The sequence below is a fragment of the Pteropus medius genome, unplaced genomic scaffold (assembly GCF_902729225.1).
Source record: "Pteropus medius unplaced genomic scaffold, Ma_sr-lr_union100, whole genome shotgun sequence".
Classification (NCBI taxonomy): domain Eukaryota; kingdom Metazoa; phylum Chordata; class Mammalia; order Chiroptera; family Pteropodidae; genus Pteropus; species Pteropus medius.
The window spans coordinates 5,070,829-5,097,899 of record NW_024346771.1 but is presented as its reverse complement, the minus strand read 5'-3'; the positions used below and the strand labels follow the sequence as shown (position 1 = coordinate 5,097,899).

Here is a 27,071-nt window from a genome sequence, read left to right as displayed (position 1 = left end):
TGGGCAGAGGACCTAAACAGACACTGCTCCCAAGAAGACATATAAATGGCCAACAAACATATGAAAAAATGCTTAACATTGCTAGCTATGAGGGGAATGCAAATCAAAACCACAAGAAGATACTACCTCACACCTGTTAGAATAGCCATTATCAATAAGACAAATAATAAGTGTTGGAGAGGATGTGGAGAAAACGGAACCGTTATAAGCTTCTGCAAGACTGCAGAAATTGCTACAACCACTATGGAAAACAGTGTGGAGGTTCCTCAAAAGACTTAAATTGATCTACCATATGATCCAGCAATCCTTCTACTGAGTATTTATCCCAAAGAATTGAAAACTCTTATCCAAAATAATATTTGCACACACATGCGTTATTCATAGTGGCCAGGACATGGAAGCAACCGAAGTGTCCTACAATAGATGATTTGATAATGAAGCTTTGGTGCATATACACGATGGAATATTAATCAGCTATAAGAAGAGACGAAATATTGCCATTTATGACAACATGGGTAGACCTTGAGATAATCATGCTAAACAAAATAAGCCAGACAGAAAAAGTTGATGAAATATATACATGATGTCACTTATATGTGGGATATAAACCTAAAAGCAACAAAACAAACAGGACAAGCAAACAGAGACTCATGTTCATGGACTATAGACTAGTGGTTTACCAGAGTGTAGGAGGGAGGGGGCAGGAGGGAAGTAGATGGAGTTAAAGGGGTGAAATATGTGGTGAAAGAAAGAAATCTAACTATAGGAGGTGAACACTCAATGCAATATATACATATTCCTTAGTGTTGAATTGTACACCTGAAACTTGCTGAATTGGGTTAACCAATGTCACCACAATAAAAAACAAACAAACAAAAAAAAAAACAATGTCATTTCACATTTAAGGAGTTGTAGTTTGCACTTTTAAAAAATTGGACAATTTTATTTAAGTTGTAAAATTTATGTGTTGAATTATCCATGCTATTTTCATATTATTTAGAAGTCTGTAAGACCTAGAACTTCATTACTGTCTTCTCTCTCTCTCTCTTTTTTTTTCTTTTTTTTTCAGTCCATTTTGCTAGAGGTTTGTCAATGTTACTGATTAAAAAAAAAAACAGCTTTGTTTTCATTGATCTTTTTCTCTATTTTTTCCTGATTCATGTCACTAATTTATGCTCTTATCTTTATTTTAGACCTTTCTTTTCTCACATATGCATTTAATGCTATTAGTTTTCCTCTCAGCACTACTTTATTGTATCTACAAATGTTATGCTTTATTTTTATTCAGTTCAATGTATTATTTTTTTCTTTGAGACTTTCTCTTAGACACACAAATATTTAGAATTATGTTTTTCAGTTTCTGAGCTTTTGGAGATTTTTCTGCTATGTTTAGGTTATTAATTTTTAGTTTGATTCCATTGTGACTGGAAAACACACTCCATACAATTTTAATTATTTTAAATTTGGTGAGATCTGTCTTATGACTCAGATTATGATCTTTGTATATGTTTCTTGGTCCCTTGAAAAACTATCTATTCCGGTATTGGATATTTCAATTAGATCCTATTGGTTGATTATGTTGCTCAGTTCTATAATCTTGCCGATTTTCTGTGTAGGTATTGTACTCACTATTGTCAGAGGGGGGTTGAAATCTCCAACTATCATTGTGTATTTGTTCATTTTGCATTTCAGTTTAATTAGTTTAAGCTTCACAGATTTTTCAGCTCTATTGTTCAATACACACATATGTGGAATAATTATATCTTCTTGATTGATTAACCCTTCAATTATTATAAAATATCTGTTGCTGTCAATTTTCTGTTTTCTGGTTTACTTTATTTCATATTAATATAGTAATTCCTGCTTCCACTTAATTAACATTTGCATGATATAACTTCTTTCTATTATTTTATATACTTTCAAACAATATAAATTGCTATATTTGAAATAAGCTTCCTTTAGGCAATCTATATTTTGATTTATGTTTTGTAATTCATTTCCCTAATCTCCATATTTTACTTGTATATTTAGATCATTTGTATTTAATGAAATTATCATTATGTCAGGGAATAAGTCTGCCTTTTTGTTTAATGTTTCCTGTTTGTTTTGTTTGTTTTTGTTGTTGTCATCACTGCCATTGTCGTTGGTTTTCTGTTTCCTTTTCTTGTTTTCCTGTGGGTTATCAGAATATGTTTACAATTATGTTTTGTGTTTGAGTCATTCTCTTTGGTCAAAAATTTTAATTGTGTATTTAAAGTATATCATATATACATAACTCACCAGAGTCTACTTCTGTCAATATTTAAAAGTTTGAATTAACTATAGAATTGTTTTCTCCTTTACCTCTCATCATTTACTCCACTTCCCCAATTATAGTGTATTTATCTTAAATATTTCCTCTATATTAATTTAGAACCACATCAGATAGTGTTATAATTTTGCTTCCATGGCCCAACATAACTTAGAAAACTTAGATATATTTATCCATATTTTTTCCTTTATTGTGTTCTTTTTTTACCTTCTGGTTAGAGCAGTGTCTTTAGCCATTCTTTTATAGTCCTGATAGAAATAAATTCTTTTACTTTTCACTCACCTGAATGTTTTTTTTCCCCCCCCTTGTAGAATAGTTTCACTAGATCAAGAATTCTGGAATGACCTGTTACTATTAGATGTGGGTAGAAGTCCAGAGTCTATATTCAACCTCATTGGCATCTGAGCTAGTGAGTTCTTTGTTATTGCTGGACGTGGATGGAAGTTTCAACTCCTTACCAGGTCTTCATTAATACTTCTCTGGATGAGTGGTATAGTATTGCCTCATTAATGATCCCCACATAAAATCATTGAAACTAGGGAGTAAAGGGAAGCTACTTGCTACTTCCTGGTGGGGATTAAAATCCTGGCTTCCTACTCTACCACTTTTGGGAAGTTTAAGCACCTTATTAGTCTGGCAAGGGCAGAAATCTAAGTTCTTCATTCAGCATTTCTGACATGGGTAAGGGTAGAATTTAGTTTTGTTTTTGTTTTTGTTTTTGTTTTTGCAGTGTTTGGTTTAGGTAGAATTGTGGCCTAAATATTTTCATGTCTTTCTAGGCTGGAATTCTCTTGATCTTTTGTCCAGAGATAACAGGATTTGGGGAAGAACTTTCTTGTCTGCATCCACTGACATTAGCGTGTTGTCAGATTCTTTAGCTCTAAGTCTGGGAATATACGCAGAAAAAATAAAACCCAGGGATATCACAACGGTGTCATTTATTTTTTTCCTAGGCGTTCTACCACCTTCTCTTTATTATTTGGAGTCTTATGGTTTCTTTTGTTGCATTTTTATTTGTTTGTTTGTTTTACTATAATATCTTGGTGCTTCAGTTGCTCTTAGCAGAAAGGATAGGGAAATTATGTCTATGCATCTTTCTTAGAGAAGAAAATCCTGGCTTCTTATTTAAATATTTCTTCATACGACTATATGTTTTCAATATTTTCTATAGAAACAACATAAAACTAATTTGATCTTTCTCCTAGCATGATTGATTTTATTTTATTTTATTTTTAAATTATCAATACTGGCACTTTATTCAAGTTTACTGAAGCTTCACCACTCATTTTTGGCAAGGACACTTTTGATCTAGCTCCCAAGCTTCTTGCTCAGAAATGCATCTTATAGAAAGGTAGGTGCTTGGTGGTAGCCAGGGCTTTGATTTTACTTGTTTGGCACCAGAGAGCTACTGCCACAGCACTAGGTCAACAGAGTAAACTAAGTCTCAATTTCCTGAGTCACATTCAACTTCTGCCATTGGAAGGTCAAAGTACCCCATGTCAATATGTAGTTCAAAGTCTTCTCCTTGAGGACAAAAAGGTTTCAGACATTAAGCATAGTTCATGGGGCTGTGGTCATTAAAGAATGGAGGATGTGACCAGACAAGGGCAGCAATCTAGACCTCTGGTGCACAAGTGAGTCTTACAAAGGACCATGTATACAAGGAACCACAAAGCTTAAGCTTTCTGATCTTCAAAGTTAAATCCAAAGGCACAGTAAATAAAGTTGAAATTTTTTAATCAGGACCTCTCCAATTTAATTTTTAGACAATCAACTTGTTTGAGATAAAATTTCTTTATTTATTCTTTTGAAGAAATGGTATGGTTTCACAATCTTTATAGTAAGTGGTATTATAAGGTACTCAATTCATGAAAAGTAAAAAAAAAAAGGAACTACATAGAAATGTTTTAACCATTATTTGCAGATTAATGTAGCTAAACATGTAATAAAATGTTTTATTTATAATGTTATTTATAATTTTATTGTGCTTTTACATGTGCAATGATATTTGAGTCTTTAAAAAGGAATATTATAATAAATATTATCAGCTGTAGTTTTATGCTCAGCCTCTCTGTCCCAATGCAATTCCAGGTGACCTACCCACATTTTATGACATCCAGTTCTTAAAGCTGTCCTGAACAACATAATTACTAATATCCCTAAGACACAGTGCTAGCCATTTTACATATTTACCTAATTTTATAGTCTTAAGATCTCTATGACGAAGTCACTATTGATCTCCTCAAATAACATCAGAAGAATCATGCTTAAAAAGGTTAGTACCTTTCTAATATGTTCAAACTCACAGAGTTGATAAGTGATGGAGACAAGAGTCAAACTCAAACTCTGATTTCAGAATGTGAGCTCTAGAAAGTGGTCCGAATTCATTCACACTGCAATATGCTCTCATCCCAATATCTTGATCCAAAATTCCTGGGTCTACGGCCAACTTTCTTCCAGTTTTTACTCCCATTAATATTGTCACTTGGTATCTCCTTTGTGAATCCTACCTCCCTATAGTGCCTGCCACTTCCACATTTTACACATAGATATGGAAGAAGAATCTGATGAATAAAGTCAAAACACACAAATGTTAACAACCTTCTCTTAGGAGATAATAAATCCTTCTTAGAGTGGTTTTCTGTCCACTCTACTTTTCCACTATTCATTCTGATTTCCAATGATTTTTTTTCCTTAAACTGGGTCAAGAGAGCTGCATAATTTTAAAAACATTCAAAATTGGAATAACTTTAGTGTTTGAAAATCATAAAAAAAGTATTTATGAAAAAGCACTCCAGAGCTCAAGCATATCACACATTTAGATTGACCTCTTCATCCCATGAATTACTTGGCAAAGTAGTAAGATTGTTTAGTTCTAAAAGCATGACCATGGAAGTGGAGTGGCAAAGAAGTGGTTCCTAATTCAAAGCATTTTCCTTCATTTTCTGAGTTAAAGAATTTTCCTCAAGGCCATGAAGGTGAGTTATTCTGAAGCCTCCGAATTCCTTGTTTACAAAGAATTCTTATACTGCTTTGAAGGGAGATATTTATTGGTAGAGTTCTGATTTCATAAGTGGCCCCTTCAAAATATCCTTTTATAACTTTTAAAGTGTGCAAGTGAGAGAAAAGAGTTTGCCCATTTAAGTAGTAACACACTAGGGTTGCATATACACAGTGAAGATGGTCAGTTTAACTCTCTTAATGGCTTAAATTGGCTCAGAGTGTGGTTAATGATAAGATCACTTAGTCACCAGAATGCCTTCATGGATGGTATTTTATTGAGGAAGCTCTCAGGAAGACTTAATTCATGATTCTGTTTTTGCTTCAGGCATCTGTTTCCATGCTCCTCTGGATTATATCTAAAGGTTATTCCTTTGTAATATGGATTCCAAGATATGTTTGGTAAATCTATATTAAATCACATTTAATATTTATTTATATTTTATAATATACTTATATTATTGAAAGTTTTTATGTCAAGAAATTAAGTTACAACATATCAATGACTTTTTGTTATTTATAGAGATGAGCATATGATTATTTTTTCTCCTTTGTCCAATTTCTGTGGTTAAACATAATAGTTTATCGAAATGGAATAAATCCACTCTTGAAAGTTATATTCTTCTCTAAATGTGACATTAAACTATGCTTACTAATATTTTCTATAGGGTAATTTTATTAAGTAAAAATATGGGGTGTTTTCTCATCAGTACATATTTTGGAATTGATATCATGCTGGCATCTTAAGATGTATAGAAGAGAATTTCTCCTTTTCCACAGTATTGAAAAGTTTAACAAGCTTTGGATCATCTATTTCCAAACATTTGAAAGAATACCTCTGCAATTCTTCTGAGCATGATGTTTTTTGGTGGAGATAGACTGTGAATACCTTCTTTTTCATCTATGTTAATTGTCCTACTTAGCGTATCTTTTTATTAATTTTGCTAATTTATTTTTCTATATAATTATATTATTTCATTTAATCCAGAGTTTTCCGTTTTAATTAATTAGATTAGAATAGAAAAAAGTCTTTTATAATGTATTTAATTTCATGATTTTAAGTATTTTTTATGTATTTAATATGTGCACTTTATTTTATTTTTACTTCTTTATTTTCTCCTTCATGTCTTCATTGAGCTCTTGTATAGCTGTTTTGGGATCTCCTTTGAAAAAGTTAATTGTTTTATTATGCTTTCTTATTTCATAAAAATTTACTTAATATTATTTTCATTGATTTATTAACAATAATTTTATAGTGAGTATTAAACATTTCCACAAGTATCACTTAGAAGCATTAAATATAAACTCATGTTTCTGTTCCCCATACTCCTTTTAGGTTTAAGTGATTTCTTAAAGGAAAAGGGAGCATTAGTGCCTTTGTTCCATCATCTTAAACAGAGAATTCAAAATCGAAAGAGGTTAAAGACATAGTAGAAAACGTTCCTAAACACTGTAACTTGTGTAACTGGTGATGCATGCTATGGTGTGCTAATAGCTTCTTCTTCTCTCTTACCTCCAGAACTTTAAATGATCTGAGAACTGAAATGATTTACTCCCGCATTCAGCCTGTACACTTCAAATGTTAACCACTCCTCATTGTTTACAGTAATTAGACTTTGTGCTAAATCCTGTTCTCATTAACATGACTTTAAGTCTCCTGCCCAGGTAAAAGGTTTAATTGTTCATTATAGAAACTTTCCAAAAGACTCACCAGCTCTTCAATGGAAAATGTCAGTAGATATTTTGTATCCTAAGAGTTTTTGCATCCCTTGTCTCAAAATTCTTCCCTTCAGGTTTCCACCAGTTTTTGGTCTTTACCCAATTGGAATCAAGACTCCCCTCTCCCAAATTTTCCCCATTCCACTGCTAAAGTTTTGCAAGGTGGAGGATGGTGTTCTCTATTACTGAGTTAAGCAATACACTCAGTTTGGTCTTATCTACAGGTTATATTGATAATATTTGAGAAGTTAGCTCTTGAAAAAAACTCTATTGCCCATTTCTCTGCCAGTGCTTCTTGATTTGTCTAGTCTCGGGATTATAACTAAAATATAAATTAGGTTCATAATTTATAGCACATTTCTTCTAAGTGAGCTTTGATACATTGTAGTATCTTCATTATACAGTTAGTTGTTTAGGAGGGTGCAAATTTGATGCATCAGGCAAAATTTAATAGCGGTGTATTCTACAAAATACATTAAAAATAAGAAAAATCTGAGAATCTGCCACAGTTAAGAGGAACCTAAAGAAAACTGCCAACTAAATGTCAGTGGTAACCCGGATAAGATCCTGGAGCAGTGAAAGCACATTAGGTAAAAAAACAAGAAAAACTAAATAATCTACATAAACAATAAAATGTACTTAATAATAATGTATCAATATTGACTCACTAACTATAACAAAGTATTTTACCAATGTAAAAATGTTAGTAATATAGGAAACTGGGTGTAGTTTAAGTAGGAAATTTCTGTATTATCTTTTCAGTTATTTTGCAATTCTAAAAGTGTTCTGAAAAATAAAATTTACTGAAAGTAAATATATATGTATATATTTGACCACTTTTTATCAGTATTGATATCTTTGAAAATAAACATTGTTTCATCTTAATAGCCTCTTTCATTTTTCCTCTTCTAATACCAAAATTAATTAGCAAAACAACAAACATGTTCATATTAGTGGCAAAAACCCAGGTGGAATCTCCTTCTCTCTCCAACTCCCTTGTCTCCATAAGTCTTATGTCAAAGTCTACTCCAAGTTATGTTTTCCTTCATGAAATCTTCTTTGTATTTAAGAAATTATAATTCACATTCTCACAATTAGCAGAGAAAATTCTTATAAACAGAAAAAATTGTGTTGTTTTTCAAAACATGGACAGGCAGGAATAGAGATTAAGTGACACACATGAAAGTGAATGAAATTTGAAGTTGAATAATTATTTTTCTTGTGCAACGTAATTAATATTCTTGAGCCTCAGTTTCCTCTTTCTGTAAAATAGTAATAATGACAGTTTCAGGATTATTATGGTAATTAATCAAATGAGATTATAGCTATTCTAGATGATTGACTTCAGCATTGAGATGGGTAGTAAATTGTCTACGTGAAAAAAATAATTATTTATTAAATGTGAAGCTATATTGATAGTCATTGCAAATAAAAGTATAAAAAGGACATGATTCCTGTTCTCAATTAATAATTGGTTGAGACAGGCAGTTAAACATTATTTCTAGTCAATAATTTAAGAGCGCATTATGATAAAGAAAAAATGCTTTGTGGGTATAGAAAAAAAGTGAATCAATCCAAATTTTGAGGATCAAGATTCTCTGATGAAAATGACACCAAAACTGAACAAAATTATAAAGGTTTATTAAAGACAAGTAGAACAATATAAACCAAAGGATAGAATCATGAAATATCTTAAAACATTTGAACATTTATCTAGTTCATCATTGTTAGAATATGAATTATAAATAGGTGAGTAGCAGGAGGTAATCTTTAGGAGAAAAACAGGTGATGGAAGGCCTTTTATGTTATGCTGAACTTGAACTTGTATTGTATAGACCGATGAGATCAAATAAAGGATCTTAAGAAAGAGAAGGTGGGAGAGAATACTTTCTGTGGGAATAAATTCAGAGAAGTAAAAATTACAAAAAGACAAAATATTTTTGATGTAATATTAAAGGGATTTTTTTTCTCTGAATAAATTAGTTATTGTGGGGATGAACATAAAGGGAACTAGTGTGAGTCAGACTGAATACCTTTTGAGGATTGTTATTTCTTTGTGATTAAAAACTTGAAGTTGAATAAAAATAGAACAAAGTCTCAAGCTAAGCATGCTAGATTCATTAACAATGGCAAATATTTATTGAATAGTATTCCTTTTCACCATATTAATCAGTACAGAACTCTGACTTCTCTATTTTACTCCATTTGATGACTTGTCCTATAAATCAGTATACGGAGTAATATTTTCAACTGAAGTTAAGAGAGACAAAAACTCTCAAGCTCATCATAAATCAAACAATGTTAAGGTTGTGGCAACTATTTTTTGTGTGGGTAGGAACTCTGGGCAGAATAATTAAAAATCGATAAATATATTGTTGGTGAACTGGACTACATCTAACAAGCTATGAATAGATTTCTATTTGTTGTTGTTTTACTGAGATGGCTAGGAGGGTTGTGGAAAGTAGAAATAGAAAGAAAAGAAATTAACATCTTTCTCAAAGTAGTTCCTATTATCTTCATGTTAAGGGAAGAAATTGAGGTTTTTCAAACTAAGATAAACTGCCAATGGCATTCAAATATTTCAGACATTAGAATTTGACTTTAAATCTAGGTATATCTGCTCCCAGCATCTGACATGCTCAAACACTTGAATAGACGTAAATTGAATCTTTGGTACATAAATGCTCTGACTCAAGGATAGTTAGATTATTTTCCATGGTCCAAATGTAGACTTAGTGAAGAAGAAAGTAAATTTTACTTCATATTTCAGCCAGTTTTCTCTTACAAATCCATAGAGTAAATATTAGCACATTAGACAAATTGGACAAATTATTCCTCATTTTCCAAAACATTCCTTTGACTAAGTTTCATTTGACTCAGAGTCTTTTCCTTAACCTATGTTATTCAGATACTATATACATTTGCTTTGGTAAAATTTGCCCAAGTTTTAATTTTCTTCATTACAAATTTTCATAAGACTAAATTCATCAAGTATAAATTACATGTAAGTGTGATTTTATGACTGCAATTATCTCTTCATGTCAGAAACTCACAAAATTTTACATGAAGCAGAACCCAAGTTCAATTGAGAAAGTTTTGGAAAAAAATTATTTCTCCAAAAGAAATTGTAAACTATGCTTATATTAGATTAGTTTTAACTTATTTTTTTTATAATTAACATTTTTAAAATGTGTTTCAATTTAAACAATTACTAAATTATCTTTACAAAAAATTAATTGTCTGTATATGGTGAATTTCTAAGAATGTACTTTTCTAATCTAATGTTTAAGAAGAGGTGGTCATGGTAAGAAAAAAAATGGGGAGGAACAAGCCATGTATCAATTTCTCTTACTGTGAATTTCTATACATTTGACTTTTTAAATAAACTTTTAATTTTATAATAGCTTTATATATACAGAACAGTTGCAAAGAGTAGTACAGAATGTACACAATATACATGGTTTCCCTTATTATTATCTTATGTTAATGTGGCATTTGTGTCACAACTAATGACTGAAGTTGACATATTATGGTCAACTAAAGTTTATACCTTATTTGAATTTCTGTAATTTTTACACAATGTCCTTCTTTGGTTCTGTGGTCACATCCAGAATATCAGGTGTAGGCTCCTCTAAACAGTGGCAGTTTCTCAGACTTTCTTGTTTTTGATGACTTTCACAGTTTAGAGAATGTTAATTTGTAGAATGTTAATTTGTGTCAGTTTGTTGTTTCTCATGGTTAAACTGGGGTTATGGGTTTTGGGGAGCAATATTACAGAAGTGAAGTGACATTTTTTAACGCATCATATCAAAAGAACATGCTATCAAAAATGATCTTTCACTAATTTGAGATAGTGTATTTGTCAGGTTTCCCCACTGTAAAGTCCCTTCCCCACTCCCTTTTCACTCTATTCTCTCTGGAAAAAAGTCACAAAGTACAACTCTCACTTAAGAGAAGAAGAGTATTATCTACTACTTGAGAGAAAAATTTTACATAAATTACTTGCAAAAAAGTAAGCACTGAGTTTTCCCTTGCTGGGACTGACCTGGAGATATTGCTGTGGACAAACGTAAATTCAGAAGAAATTAAACATTAAATGTAATGTTATTCTCTTAATTTTATAGCTAAGAATAAGATTTAAAAAAGTAAATTAAGTTTAAGTTAACAAAGATTTCGAACTGTGAAGTCGTAGTTTTAACAACATTATTTGACTCCAAATTGATAATTTTTCATCATCTTCTAAAAGAGAACTTTGAGAAACCTTGATCTTTCTAAGTAAGTTATTTAATTTGGCTTGTGTCCAAATTTGCTAATTCCCTGGCACTCGCTAGGTTCTCCAGATGGCTCTAGGGTGTCATGGAACACTGGAGCTAATACCACTCTCTTTGGCAGGCAAAACACAACCACCTGAATGAATTATGGAAGCAAAGTATGTCTAGCCCTTTCACACTGCCAGAAGTACCCCTGTGCCTCGGGGCCATTATTTCTTCTGTGTAAGTCCTAGAGCTGATTCTGCTTGTAGAAACATACCTCGAGAAACAAGAAGGAATAATAGTTCTAGAAATATTAGGCATGTTTCCCATGATAACCAAAAATGTTTCATCAGCACAAGAAGCAAACACTGACCATGTGGATTAGTATGGGTTTCAAAAAGGTAACAGAGTTCAAGAAAAGATTGATTATTTAGGAAATGAAAATAGGCGAGAAGTGTTTCTGTAAACAAGCATGGCTCTGTTATGAATGTTGGTGGCCTGAGTTCATGGAGAACATAGAATAAATGAGAGGAAATTGCAGAGAGAAGGATTCAGTTTAAAACAAAGCAAGGGAAAACACTAAATGATAAAATCACTAAGAAAATGTGAGTGAGATTCCGGAGATTTTTTTCTGCTAAATAATCTGAACTGCGGAAGCCAATCAAATATTTTAGAATAGGAGATTTACATTCACGCTTGTTGAAAACAGAAGAAAATACTTAGATAACTTCTAGAAGTTCAATGATACTGATGCTTCAGATTTTGACAAAAAATTAAATTAAAATAAAATAAAATAAAATAAAATAAAACAAAACAAAATGAAATGAAACAAAATGAAACAAAGAACAATGTTATTGTGCACTATATAGTGTTTTTAAATTAATGCAGACTGTATTTGGTGTCAAATAGGCTTGTATCCAAAATTAGAAAAGATTCTTTATAAACTAATAGAGGCATGATATCTTTATATGTTTTCATTCGCAGTATCATGTATAAAAATTAATTTAAAAATATAGCAATTAATTGACAATAAGTCATAAACTTCTTAGTGCCTCTCTTTACATCATATCTTTATACTGTTATAAAATTTGCTTTTTTTTATGGCCTCTAATAAATGTCCAGAACTTTATATTTCCTTCTGCCTTGCATGACACCTGTATAGTATCTTTTACATAACAAGCAAAAATGTTTTTCCTTAGGTTCCCTGAAAACCCATGAAGACTTTTCTCACTCCATATACAATCAGGTAAGGCAGAGAATAAAGAAGGAATAGAGCAGGTCTGGTATTTGGCAAGTCTGTTCTGCCTTTCATCAATTATCTTACTTTGGGAAATTTGACTTTGTTATCCAATTTTCCCCATCTGTAAATGTGACTAAATATATATATTTGTATGAATTGATTGAAAGATTATATATACATATAAAATCTATTTCACAGTACCTGACACATAATAAATGAAGGATAAAAAGATACTATTATGACTTGTTAGCATGAAGCTTTGTCCAGCCTATAGTTTGGTATCTAAATACCACTACACAATTTTTGCATATTAGCAGTTGCTTTTTAATTTACCTAAGAATTTTAAGTAACATTTTAATCTGTTTTTTACCTAATTTTACATCACTAGCATAAGAAAAATAGTATCACTTGATTTGCTAGTTATGATTTTCCTGCATACTCATTAATTATAAAAACATGAGTAATTGAATATATTGATGATTATTAGACTGTAAACAAAGAAACAAAACTTCATCCTTGGAGCTTCTAAGGGGAAAGTCTGCTGTAAGAACTTGACCTTCATTCTTTTCTCAGATGCTACAATCACATGACTTCAGGTTATAGCAGAATTAAGCTAAAAATTTAATTTGACTTACTTATAGCACCAATAATTCCAGAATCTTCAGCATGTTTCATGGCAGGACAAGTCTGATCTCAATAAAGAAATCTGGGTCTGAATTTCTTAATTCCTTTACTTCTGTCTGAACTTGGATAAATTACTTTTTTTTTTAATTTAGACTCAGATTCTATAGGGAAAACAAAATTAAAAAATAGGAAATCGTTAATTCTATGAAAAAATTGAACAAAAGTATATAACAATAATATATTACTTATCTCATCAATGAAGACTATTTACATAAATGAATAATATAAACAATGACTATTCATAAATTGTGATACAAAAGTTTTGGAAAATGTACGTAAGGAAGTAACAAAATTTATATCAGAGCAACAGGAATAGAATTGGAGGGTAGAGTGAGGATGAGCATAGGACAATGAATTTTATCATGTTTTTTATTAATAGTGCATTTTAACATATTCATTTGTATAATGCTGCTAAAAGTAAAATTGCTGTCGAAAGTAGAAATAGAGTAGTGCTTAGCGGTAATAATTCAATTGGTGTGTTTATTACACATGGTTATTTGTCTAACCAAGATTTTATACCCTAGCCTTCAGCCTCTTATGGCAGGTACCAATGTTGTCTGGTCATTTCTCTGTACTTAATGCCTGATCCTTAGTAGAGTTTCAGAAGAAGTTAGAGAAATGGATAGATCAATAGAAAAAAAAAAAAAAAAAAAAGCATGTGCAGTCACTCGGTCCTTTCCAGGTGTAAAATAATTTAACTATGTTTACAATATTATAAAATTATTAACTACTCTTTGGTTAATAAAATATGTGTTACACTTAAACAAAACAGTCCGCTAAGAAAGAGAGAACTTGGTAAATGTTCATATTGTGTTGTAATGGTGGAACATCAAAAGTTTTCCTCCATTTCCATTATAAGTGAGTTGTACTTAGTAAGTGATAATTCAACCACCGTTTAGCCTTCCCATTCCATCAGGTGAAGCTGTGTGACTCAGTCTGAAAATGATGTATGAATGAAGTGGCCACTTCCAAGGATAATAAAATTTTCCCTGTGAGTCCTCTATGTTCCAACCTGAAACAACTGCTTTAGAGTCCATATATAATTATGAAACAAGAAGTAAGTAGTATGCACAGAGCAAAATTGCCAATAACTAAAGTCAAAGTGAGATATTATTAGATAAATAAAACCCTTTTTTTCCCCTGAGATTTCTTTTTATCCTGAAGCATATTATATAGGAAATTTCTTTCAAAAGGACCTTTTGCTTGTAAGTTTTTAAATATGTATTTCTGTGCATGTGTAAATGTGTTTATATGTAGGAAATAATTTTAATTTCTTCAGTTCTTAAATGTTTGTTTAGTTAGTTAATCAACTGTGGTTTGAGAATAATTTTTCTCGGTATATTAAAGGAATTTATTATTTTTGTGTCTTGAGGTTTCCATTTTTGTTGATGGGAAGAACACTGTTGATTTAAATTTTATACTTTAGTAGATAGTCTGGGTTTTCTCTTTGACTGATTTCAAATGGTATTCTCTCTCATTTTTTTTTTGCACAACAATGTACTTAGGTGTGGGTTTCTCTTCATTTATTTTTACAAATATTTTATAATTTCAAAATCTGAGAATTATTATTTTGTTTTTAAACCTGAAACACTTTCAGGCATTAGTTTTTTTTGTTTTTTTGTTTGTTTTTTTTTTTTACTTTTCCTCAGGTTCTTTTTCTAGTATGTCTGTTTTTGTATTATTCTTATCCTAAACTTTCTATTTTTTGCTACAAAAGCTTTTAGTATTCTCTTTCATTTTTTCTTCTTTTTTCTCTGTTTGAATTCTAAATAATTTCTTTAGATATACTGTTTTTTTTCCCACAAAATTTTACTTTGCCCCAACTGCTGCTTTATCAATCCACATGTAATTTTTACAAGTCCAATCGTATGATTTAAAATTTTTAATATTTGTCTTTTATCTATTAAACTAGTATCCTATTTTTGGTTCATATTTACAAGTCTCTTTTACTTTTCTAAACATTTTGAACATATATATTATCCAATGTTTGTATTCCTTTGAGCTTTTTCTACTATTGACTCTCATTTGTGCTCATATTTTTCCTTTTGTGTTTCCTAACTTTGATTTGTATATTCATTTTCAAACAGCAGTACTTTATGAGAATACTGTAAAAATATACACCAGCAGCGCTTATTTACACTTATTCTGTCAGATGTTCTAAAATTGTCTCTATCTCTGAGCATTTGAAATTAATTTGTTGAGTTGAGATTAGATTAAGTTCAAACTTCAGACCTATCCAAGGTCAGGCTTATGTTTATGAGACATGAGAAGGCACGGTGTCCCACCCAGAGCATAGCCAGCAATGCAATTTTTCTTCTAGTCCTATTTTTCACTAAAGGTAAAGACTTTTGAAGATCCTGGCTTTATTCTCTCCTTTTGTAAGTTCTTTATATCACTCTCTCTTTAACCTTTGTAAGTTCTTTATATCACTCTCTTTTTCATCTGGTAAGAGTACCAGATGAAAATGCAGTTTTAATTTTAAACTAATGTACACATACTTCTTTAAGTCAAATATGTACTTAAAATAGTTAATAAAATTTTAAAAAGAGAGACCTTTTTGTTTTCCTTCTCCACATGAGTCCATCTGAATTCAGTATGTGTAAGTTACTGAGATGAACAAATGCCTTGAAAGTCCCACAGCTGTCAAGGGTCCATATATCAGTATGATTTACCAGTTTCTCTTAATTGTTGAATGCCTGAGGATTTGTCTTAATAGTTTATGAAACTCAATCAGACTTACAAAATTATCCCTGTTATACCATACCTATAATGTCTCAGAAACTTTTTCTTTAATCAAGAGATTTTTTAAAGTAAATTCTACAGCCCCAGAAATAAATGTCTCAACACATTTTCCTATTAGAGATTAGTACAAGAGGGAAAAACATTGGTAATGCAGGCAAGTATGAGGATATTTACAGAAGAAAATTTTTAAATAGCAGGAACCTGTGGAGTCCAACACAAATGAAGTTTTAGTTTTAGATAGGTAAAGATATAGTACATCCATTATAGCATAAAGAATGTGTATGTGAGTGTGTATGCATGTGTAGATAAATGTAATTGGTGGTATGAAGGTGACATATAATTTATCTTATGGCTTCTATTTTCCCACTGAAATAAGAGTGAAGCATCAGCTGAGACTGAACAAGGGGAAGGTGTGTTTAAGTTATGAGAGGAAAGGGAAGTGTATAAAATAGTTATTTCAAGCCATTGCAAATGGAAAGAGCTAAGAAAATACTGCATGTCATTAGGCAGTGTTAGAGGCGCACTTGAAATGTGTTATTATAAACTTAAAGTTAGTCCATTTAGTAGTTAGTTCATATACAGTCTCTCTCTCTCTCTCTCTCTCCGTATATACACACACACACACATACATATATGTATATATGCATACATATATATACATGCATACATATATATGTATGTATATATGTGTATATATATATATATATATATATATATATATATATATAAATACACACACACACATTCAAGCACTCAACTAAATTTGTGTAAAAGTTCATTACCCAATACTTTGCCTTTAATGGACTTGATTTCCAATGGATATGTGTGACAAATGAAGGAAGATGCAAGGGGTTTAGACTCTATGTAAAGAAGAAACTTTTTATTGCATTATTGAATATAAGTTGAGTTAGAAGGGAAATGATAATAGAAAGATGAAAGCAGTGAAAAAGCAGTTTGTTTCTCTAGTAGATGTCCCTATGTGGCTGAAATTTTCTTGGAGTTGAGATAAAATCATAAGTAAGATTTAAATATAGGGTATGATATTCAGAGAGCAAAACAATGAAAATCAGAGTTTTAGAGGTGGAAAAGAAGACTTGAGGAACTTGAAGATCTGAGAAGTAAGAGTACCAGATAAAATTGCATGAATGTTGTTGTCATAAAAAATGCTGTTGATGTTATTTATAAATAAGAATACAGAAAGGGAAATGCTGAAATCTTTTGTGAATAAAGGAAAATTACTGAAATAGCTATAACACAATGCAATATGGAATAATATATGTCTGCTTATGATAGTCTGATGATACATTAGATAAATTAGTCTTATAGTGAATAAAAATAAACTTCCAGAAGAAGAAGAGAAATTAAGCTAGATAATTAGTTATTGTGGAAAAAATGTAATGAAATGTATCTAAAGTGCATTTTATATGGTAGATTTAACATAAACATTGATAGGCTTTCTATTTATATCTTTTTACAACTTACAGAGTCAGCCCCTATACATATTTCTGAAATATTTCATTACTATTAGTTAGGTAGCTTTGAATATCCAATGTATATTCTTTGTAAACAAAATCGGGGCTCAAACAGATCATATATATTGGTCCCTAAATAGAAATAGATATCACAATATAGTCAATTCCAATAAACAGCCCTCATGAATTTTGTGAGCTTTCAACCTCTGTTCTACACCTCAGTAGAACATGCTAAGTGTGTTTCAAATACTTGGAACCTCTGGGATCTCAGACTAGGCAGTATTCTTCTATAGGGACGTACCAGATTTCTATTAGTAGCTGTGTCTCAATGCTGAAACTACTGTTCTTGGAATTATGTAAAATGGTTATAACTCTTTTTTAACCTACCCCCGATTGAGAAGGCTGAAATTTATTTCTGGCTCATTTCAATTGTGAAACTAGCACTTGGGGTTAAAAATCTGAGAGTGCAAATTTTTGACAAGAAAAAAATGACAACAAAATGACAAGAAAAAAATTACACTGTGGATTGGATCTTAGATGTTAAGATTTTAATAATTGGAATCACTGGGGAGTTAAAAATATGGTACTAATAATGACGCGATTGGGATTGAATCAAATCTGATGCTATACAAAAAGTGTAATGCTTTCAAAATATTTCTACTTAGAAATTCAGGTCATGAAAGCAATAATACTTAAAATACTTAAACAAACAAAAAAAATATTTGATTGTAGCAACAGCTTTCAGCTTCCCTCTATAGCCAGGTTGCATCTTGATGCAATTATCTTCCTATTGAGAAATCCCAGTCTCTTATACCTGTTATTCCCTCCAAACCCCTTTTAGCCAACCTGGAAAATCAAATTGACACTGCAAATACAAGACATGAAGTTCATCTTCATCTTGGTATAGGGAAACTCTCCAAAGGTTATAAAATCCCATTTTATTTAAAAAGTAATTTCCAGAAGAGGAAGTGTCTCTTGGTTCTCACTCCATTTAACTTCATTGGCATGATTCTAATGTAGGCATAATTAGGATTTTTTTTAAGGTCATCTATTGAATTATGTGTCTGTGTATGTGTGCTTGCAAGTGTGTGTGTGTGTAATTGCATGTGGTTTTTGTTTTGTTTTGTTTTGTTTTTTACTCATTCTGATTTTCTCTTCTGAGAAATGATTTTAAGGTCAGTATCGGGAGGGCTCTAATTATTCAAATGCCTGACTTGTTCTAAACATCATATAAAGCACTATTCACATGTGGCATGATAATGTCCTCTGAAACCTCACCACTTGTGCTTCTTCCCATTCTAATCTTAGTTGAGAAGTTTGTGGAGTGTGTGTGTGTGTTAGATTTGGTTTTGTTTAGCTTTTAGTAAACTAATGCATGTGATCATGAAGCGTGATCAATACTTACTTAAATGAGACTCCTTTTCCTATGGGGTCCCTCCAGAAAGAATGATGTAACTTCAAGAAGTTGTTATGTGAAACAATATTTTCAAGCTCAAGCAAAAACACACCTTCCCCTTGTTCAGTCTCAGCTGATGCTTCACTCTTATTTCAGTGTGAAAATAGAAGCTGTAAGTGGGTAAGATGGGGCAGAAAAAGGCCATAGAAAGGAGATACATATTAGAATCCCATATAAAGTAGCCACAGCTCCAAATGAGGTACTGCATGAGAACTTTGAAGAAATGCTTGCATCATCGCTTGAATTTCCAGTGCTATTATGATCAAAGAAAAATAAGCTTGAGTTATTTCTTGTAAAATCTAGCTTTTTCTGTCCTTTATTTGATTCTGGAAAGACAAATGTAAAGTAGATTTTATTATTCCTATTTTATATGTGAAGAAACTAAGTCTCAAGCAATAAAGATCTTATCTGAATAAAGACGCAGATAGGATAAAACTTGACTGGGTTCAGAACAAACAAAATGCTCTGTAATAAAATTGAAGAAAGTGAGGAATTATTGTCTCTAAATTGAATTACCTTATCTGTAAAATGTAGATAACAATTATTATATATATTTACACTTTGGTTGTGATGATTTGGTGAAATATGTGTGATGCTCCAAATACAATGCCTAGAATTTGAGAATATTCAAAATTTGGTAATGATGATTAATGAATACAATAATAATGATGATGATGGTTACGGGTAACAATATAAGTCAAGGAATTGGTAGCAATGATGAAAGAAACCATGCTTTGGGTACTGCAAGCATAATATTAATTGACTTATCAGTAATCATAGGTACTGGGGGTTAAGGATGGTGGTAAGGTGAGTTATTGTTGATATAGTGTTTTCAGTTATTGTTGATATAGTGTTTTCAGTTATTCAACTAAATGCATCACAGGTATAAAGGACTTTTTATTTTTTTAAGACAACTTTCCTAGATCTTTCTAGGAGACCATTTTATAAACCTTGGTCCTGAGAAGCTTCTCTGCTATAAAACTATATCACAAGGATAAACATAGAGAGTAGCCTTGACCACAATCTGGTGCAAGCCTAAAGAACTCTAGGAAGTGGAAATTAAAATTGATAAAGAAATGGAAAAATATGCTGAGTTCATCGATTGCAAGACTTAATATTGTTGAAATTCTCATACTACTTAAAGTGAGATACATATTTAACACAATCACTATCAAAATCCCAATGAAGTTTTATTTTTTTCAATCTGAAGGTCTCATTCTTTCAGATTTTAAATTTTCTTGCAAAGATATAGTAATCAAAACAGTATGGTAGTGGCATAAAGAAAGATATTGTGTTTATGGTCACATAATCTGTCAAAGGAGTTTCAAGAATCCATTATGAAGAAAAGATAGTCTCTTCAACAAATAATATTGGAAAAATGCAATGTTTGAAGTGGGAGGAAATATTTGCAAACTCTAAATCTGATAAGGGGTTAAGATCTAGAATACATAAAAAAAAATCAGTTTAAAATGACCAAGAACTTGAATAGACATTTCTCCAAAGAAGATATAGAAATGGTAGAAAAACATGTGGAAAGATGTTCATCACTAATTATCAGAGAAATGTAAATCAAATCCAAAGTGAAATATCAGCTCACATCCTCTAAAATGGTCACTATCAGAAGAACAAAAATGAAAAATTTATTTTGTTACTTAAAGATGTGAAAAAATTGAAACCCTTGTGAACTATAGATGAGAATGTAAAATGGTGTATCCATTTTATGAAAAACTATATGAAGTCTCCTAAAAAAATCAGAATTATCCTATGATCTATCAGTCTATTTCTGGGGATACATCTAAAAGAAAAGAAATAGAATTCATAAGAGATATTTGCATATCCACGCTATTGCAGCATTATTCACAATAGCCGAGATAGATGTCACTTAAATGCCTATTGATGAATGAATGTGTAAAGAAAAATGTGATTATATATGTAAAATATATATAATCATATATATTATATATAATATATAAATCATATATAATATATAATAGAATATTATTGTCTTAAGAAGATGAAAATCTTGTCATATGCTAGAACATAATGAACGATGAGAACATCATGTTAAGGTAAATAAACTAGTCGCAAAAAGAAAAATAATGTATGTCTCTACCTAAATGAAGCATCTGAACTAGTCAAACTTTTAGAAACAAAAAGTAGAATTGTAGCTTCCAAGCGTTTGGAGGAGTGTAGAAAACAAAAAACAAAAAACAAAACAAACAAACAAAAAAATCTTTTTAAATGGATATTGAGTTTCATTTTTATAGAATGAATAAGTTCTATAATTCATGGTACAACAATGTGCATATATTTAATACTAATGTACTATATACTTAAACATGTTTAAGATGGCAAATTTTATGTTATGTGTGCTGTTTTGTTTTGTTTTTTTTTACTACAATTAAAAAAACTACACCATAGGATATTGTGAGGGTTACCAGAAAGGGCAGAAATAAAACAAACACAAAAGGTGATATAATAAAAACCAAAAGCAGATTATTTATCAAAAACAAGAGTTCTCAATAATATCAAATGCTTATTAAAAGTCAAGGAAGATAAGAAAATAAAGTACCTATGGGATTTAGCAGCGTAGGTGTCACTGACTCTTTAGCAAGAAAAGTTTTAGTGGACAAAAATGAGTTAAAATGGTGACAAGAGTGAAGATTTGAACATACAATTTATTATCCAGCCATAAATACTTTTGAGAATGAAAGGGGTTCTAAAACTATTAACAATGATATATTTTTAAAATATTTATTTAATGGGTCCCATATTGATTATATTATAGTTATGGATCTACAAAAATCTACTTCTAGGTATATATCTAAAAGAAAAGAAACAAGATTCATAAGTGATATTTACATATCCATGTCATTGCAGCATTATTCACAATAGCCAAGAGATAGAAGCAACATAAATGACCATTGATGGATAAAAAGCTATAAAAATAATTTAGCTTTTTTAGGCCTAGGAAAAAGGACATGGACATAGGTACTGCGGAAATCAAAATTTGTAGTCAATAGAAATAGAAGTAATTGTTAAGAGCCTTAGATTTCACTCATTCTTAGTTCAGATTAAAAGGCCTTTAGAGAAATTAAGATGAGTGAATCTTTTCCAGTCTTCCCAGCTTGCAAAAAAAGCTACCTGGAACTTATATGCCCTTGTATGGATGTAGGTTGGAACTGGAGGAGGGGTAAAAAGGAATTTGGGAGGAATTGGAGGATAAGGACAGGAAAAAGAGAGATGCAAGAAATAGCCCACCAGAGCAGTTAGGTAAATGTTTAGCCTCTGTTTTTTCCAAGAGTAGCAGAAGGGCCATGCCCAAAGACCCTGAATAACCACAAGGTATTTTCCCTGAGTGTCTCAGGCCTTATACAGTCTCTTTTTCAGATTATAGGCCTATGGATTGGCCCCACCAAGGAACAAGAGGAAGTAGAATGTGTAGCAATCTGGAGAGTAGGAAATACGGGTGATTGGGTTGGAATGAATTCTCTCTGTTGCACCCCTTCTCAGCTCCAGCTGAGTAGTGACCAGTGCAATCAGTGCATTTGACCTTGAGACTTTCTCCTAAGAGCCCTGGATTTACTCCATACCTCCATATTGAACCTCGTGTTAAGTGTGATTTGTCCTTGACACATGTCCTTACACACTAAGCACAACCATGACAGAAATTGGAAATGTGAAGTTCTACTAAGTTTATCCTGGCTTATGTTAATGCAAAACAAAATGATCATTAGTTTAAACGTTAAAATCTAGAATGAATGCTAAACCACAGACAGATGAATAGACAATAGGCCTGAAAAGATGTGATTCCCAGTAGATCAAGATGAATGTCACAGTACAAAATGTAAGAAAATAAAATATCAAGTATAGTTAACTATTATAAGAAGCTTGAGTGTAAATAAGAAAAAAGCCAGAAGGTTTGAAAGTAGGAGTTGAAGATAAATATAGCATAATTGACAATGTTGATTTATGATTAAAAAGGAGCAAATAGAGAATATAGGATTTCTATCAAAAAAAAAGATATAAAGTCTTCTCAGAATAATTGTCTTGTTTGATTCAATTTCAATCTAAATCATACAGGTAGTTCTCTGAAGCTTGACAAATAATTCCAAAGTAAAGAGAAAATATAGATACAAATAGCAAAGAAAATGTTTAAATGAAGCATATTTGGAGAGACTAGCACTATATCATATAAAAACTTATTATAAGGCACAATTTGACCCTTCCTATAGATTCTTGACACTATTCCTTAGTCTTTTTCACACACTATATATGTCAGCTTATGTCACAATAGACCATGTTGCTAATGGCTAGATAAATGACATAGATAACTCTTGCTTCAAAAATGCAGAGAAATAAGTGATGACATTTCAAGATAAATTGGTCAGAAACGGCTGTTTAAAAAAGTAGAAATTAAGCTGGGTCTGATTTTTCATGGACCAAGATTTTTAAATGAGGAGAAAACAGTGATCTCTTCCACATAAGAAATAAAAAAGAAAAGAGGATTTCTGGCCAAGGTGGCAGAGTAGGTAAATAGTGTACTTGCATCCTCTCATGACCACATCAAAGTTACAACTAAATATACAGAAAAAGCCGGCTAAAGACTAGTAGGAGGGGCAGAGACACAGAATGGATTAGTCCTACACCCATGTGTGGTAATTAAACATCGGGAGGGATATTTGGACTGCAGAGGTCTCTCAAAAGCTGCAAGGGGTTACAGTCCCACACTTGGCTCACCTGCCAGGGCTCCAATGTCAAACTTCGTGCTCTGAAAACCAGCAGAGATGGTGGCTGAGTGAGACCAAGCCTGGAGTTCTTCTGGCATCCCAGGAATATCTCTTCAGGGGCACAGACATTGACAGACTTGCTGATGGACTCACTCACTCCGAGCTCCAGCAGTGGGGCAGCAGTGTGTAAAGCTGCCAGGGAAATAGGGAAAGGAAATGAATTGACAAAAATGTTGGCAGAAGCCATTGTTTCTTTGTTGAGCCCTCTTCCCTAATATAATGCAGACTTAGGAAGGCATTATATATGAGTTTCCATCAAACACTGGCTGTAACACTGGTCACCATGCTTTGGTGATTCCCTGAGACCCTGCTCCACCTAACTTGTTGACCCACACAAACCACTTCCAGTGACTTTTCCATACAAATCGCTGCAGAGAAAATCTCTCAAACAAACAGCATTTAGCCTCAGTGTTCCCCATATCTATTGCTGAGCAGCCCCAAGACCAACATTGGCTGTAGTTGGCTTTAATTCAAGACCTAGCCTCCCCCAGGTACATCTAAGCCCAGCAGAGGTGACAGCCATCTGTGGATTGCTTGCTGGCTTATGTCAAGTGGCCCTGGGCAGGGCACAGGCTTCAGCTGAAATTGGCTAGTAGTGAAGTCCCTCTCAGGAGGCCTCTAACACAGCAGGAACACCACTGGCCACCTTCATGAATAGCACACTCAAAAGACAGACTAGGCAAGCACCAGAGATTGCTAAAGCAAACCTGTTCCATAGAATCAGCCCCTACAGAGCAGCTCCTCCACTCTAGTTAGTGGCCAGTCCTCACAATCAATCAGTCCAAAGGTCAATCCTTCCCATTGAAGGAAAAACAGCAACCAAAGCTCAATTACAACAGCAGGGCACACACAATCCACACAAGGGACACACATGGAGCACTTGGCTCAGGTGACCAGAGATATTATGCCACTAGGCCATTCATGACAACTACTACTTAAAGCCACTCTGCTAAGACTTAGAGATATAGAAGCTCTACCTAATACATAGAAATAAACACAGAGAAGCAGCCAAAATGGGGAGACAAAAAAAACATGTCCCAAATGAAGGACAGAACAAAACTCTAGAAAAAAAATTAAACAAAGTGGACATAAGCAATCTACCAGATATAGAGTTCAAAACACTAATTATAAGGAAACTCACTGATCTCAGTAAGAACTTTAACAAAGACATAGAAAACATAAGAATGGAGATTAGGAACCATAAAAAAAAAAAAAACTAGTGGAAATTAAAAAGACAATAACTGAAATAAAGAATATATTAGAAGTCAACAGCAGATAACATTAAGCGGAGGATCGAATCAGCTATTTAGATGATAAAGTAGCAGAAAACATCCAATTAAAATGGCGAAAAAAAAAAGAATCCAAAAAATGAGGATAGTTAAGGGGCCTCTGGGACAACACTAAGTGTATGTACACTTGCATCATAGGGGTACCAGAAGGAGAAGATAGAGAGTAAGGAATTGAAAACCTATTTTTAAAAAATAATAAAAAAATTTCCCTGACCTGATGAAGGAAATAGACAAGCCCAGGAAGCACAGAGAGCCCCAAACAAAATCAATCCAAAGAAGCCCACACCAAGACACATCATAATTAATATGCCAAAGATTAAATACAAATAGAGAATCTTAAAAGCAGCAAGAGTAAAACAATTAGTTAACTACAAGAAAGCTCCCATAAACCTATCAGATGATTTCTCAACAGATTCTTTGCAATCCAAATAGGATTAAGCAAAATATTCAAACTGATGAAATGCAAGGACCTACAACCAAGATTACTCTACCCAGCAAAGTTATCATTTGGAATCGAAGTACAGATATATAATTTCCCAAACAAGAAAAAGTTAAAGGATTTCATCACCACCAAACTAGTATTACAAGAAATGCTAAAGGAACTTCTTTAAGAAGAAAGAAAAAAAAGATTAAAAATATAAATAATAAAATGACAGAAATTACATATCTATCAATGATTACTTTAAATGTAAATGGATTAAATATGTCGATCAAAAGATATCAGGTGGCTGAATAAATAAGAAAATAAGACCTTTACATATGATGCTTACAAGAGATTCACTTCAGATCAAAAGCACATACAAACTGAATATAAAAAGGTAGAAAACTATATTTCATGAGAATGAAAACAACAAATAAAAAAGCTGGGTTAGCAGTACTTATACCAGACAAAATAGAATTTAAGACAAAGTCTATGACAAGAGACAAAGAAGGACCCATTAATCTTACTTCTGGGTATTTATCCGAATTACTCAAATTACTACTTTGAAGGAACATATACACTCATGTGTTTATTACAACATTATTTATAACAGCCAAGATATCGAGGCAACCTAAGTGTTTATCAATGGATAAAAAAGATTGGTACATATATACAATGAAATATTACTGAGTCATAAAAAAAAAATGAAATCTTGCTGTTTGCAACAACATAGATGTACCTATAAGGTATTGTGCTGAGTAAAGTAAGTCAGACAGTGAAAAACACATTCCATATGATTTTACTTACATGTAGAATCTAAAGAACAAATAAATAAAACAGATATTCATAGATACAGGGAACATTTTGATGGTTGCCAAATGGAAGGTGGTTGGGGAATGGGTGAAAATGAGAATGGGAATAAGAAGTAAAAATTCGTAGTTACAAAATAGTCATGGAGATGTAAACTATAGCTCAAGGAATATAGTCAATAATATTGTTATAACTGTGTATGGTGTCAGATAGGTACTAGATTTAGTGAGGTGATTCCTTTATAGGTTATATAACTGTCTAATCACTATGCCGTACACTTGAAGCTAATATAATATTCTATATCAACTGAAATTGAAAAATTTAAAAAATATATAAATAAATAAAAATATAAAATAAAGAGAATGGCCATATTAAATTAAAAAAAGAAAGAAAAGAGAAAATATGTCATTATGAAGTATGAATTAACCAAACTTAAATACCAAATTGAATAGCATAAACTAAGTTACCATACATAATTTATTTTTTCATACATTTAAAATATTTTCCCAGAGTATAGACTATATGTGAGATTTGCCAAGAGCTATGGAATTTTATAGGAAGAAGAGAAAAATGGGAAAAACATAACCCTGGAAGTAGTCATTGAAAAAGCCTAGTTTTAGAACAATAAATCCAGATCTTGCACATAAAAAGATTTATAAATCCAGCTGTCATTCTCAAGCTTCCAAACGATAAGAAACTTAAGTCACTGCCAAAAACAGACTTCCTTGAGATCAGTGGTATATTTACAGAATACAAATTAGAAATACCAATATGTCAGGTGACAGCAAATACATGAATAATTCTTTCATACTCACAGAATCTGTTTCTCCACACACTATACTTACTCTAGTGGACACACATATATCGTCTTAATGGGAACATTC

The 27,071-nt window shown here is 31.9% G+C and overlaps 1 pseudogene; it reads right to left on the bottom strand.

Annotated features, from left to right (window-relative positions):
- The window catches only part of LOC120613843 (serpin B6-like), a 127,772-nt pseudogene extending 103,918 nt beyond the window's left edge, over window positions 1-23,854 (bottom strand).
- Window positions 23,855-27,071: the final 3,217 nt, after the last annotated feature.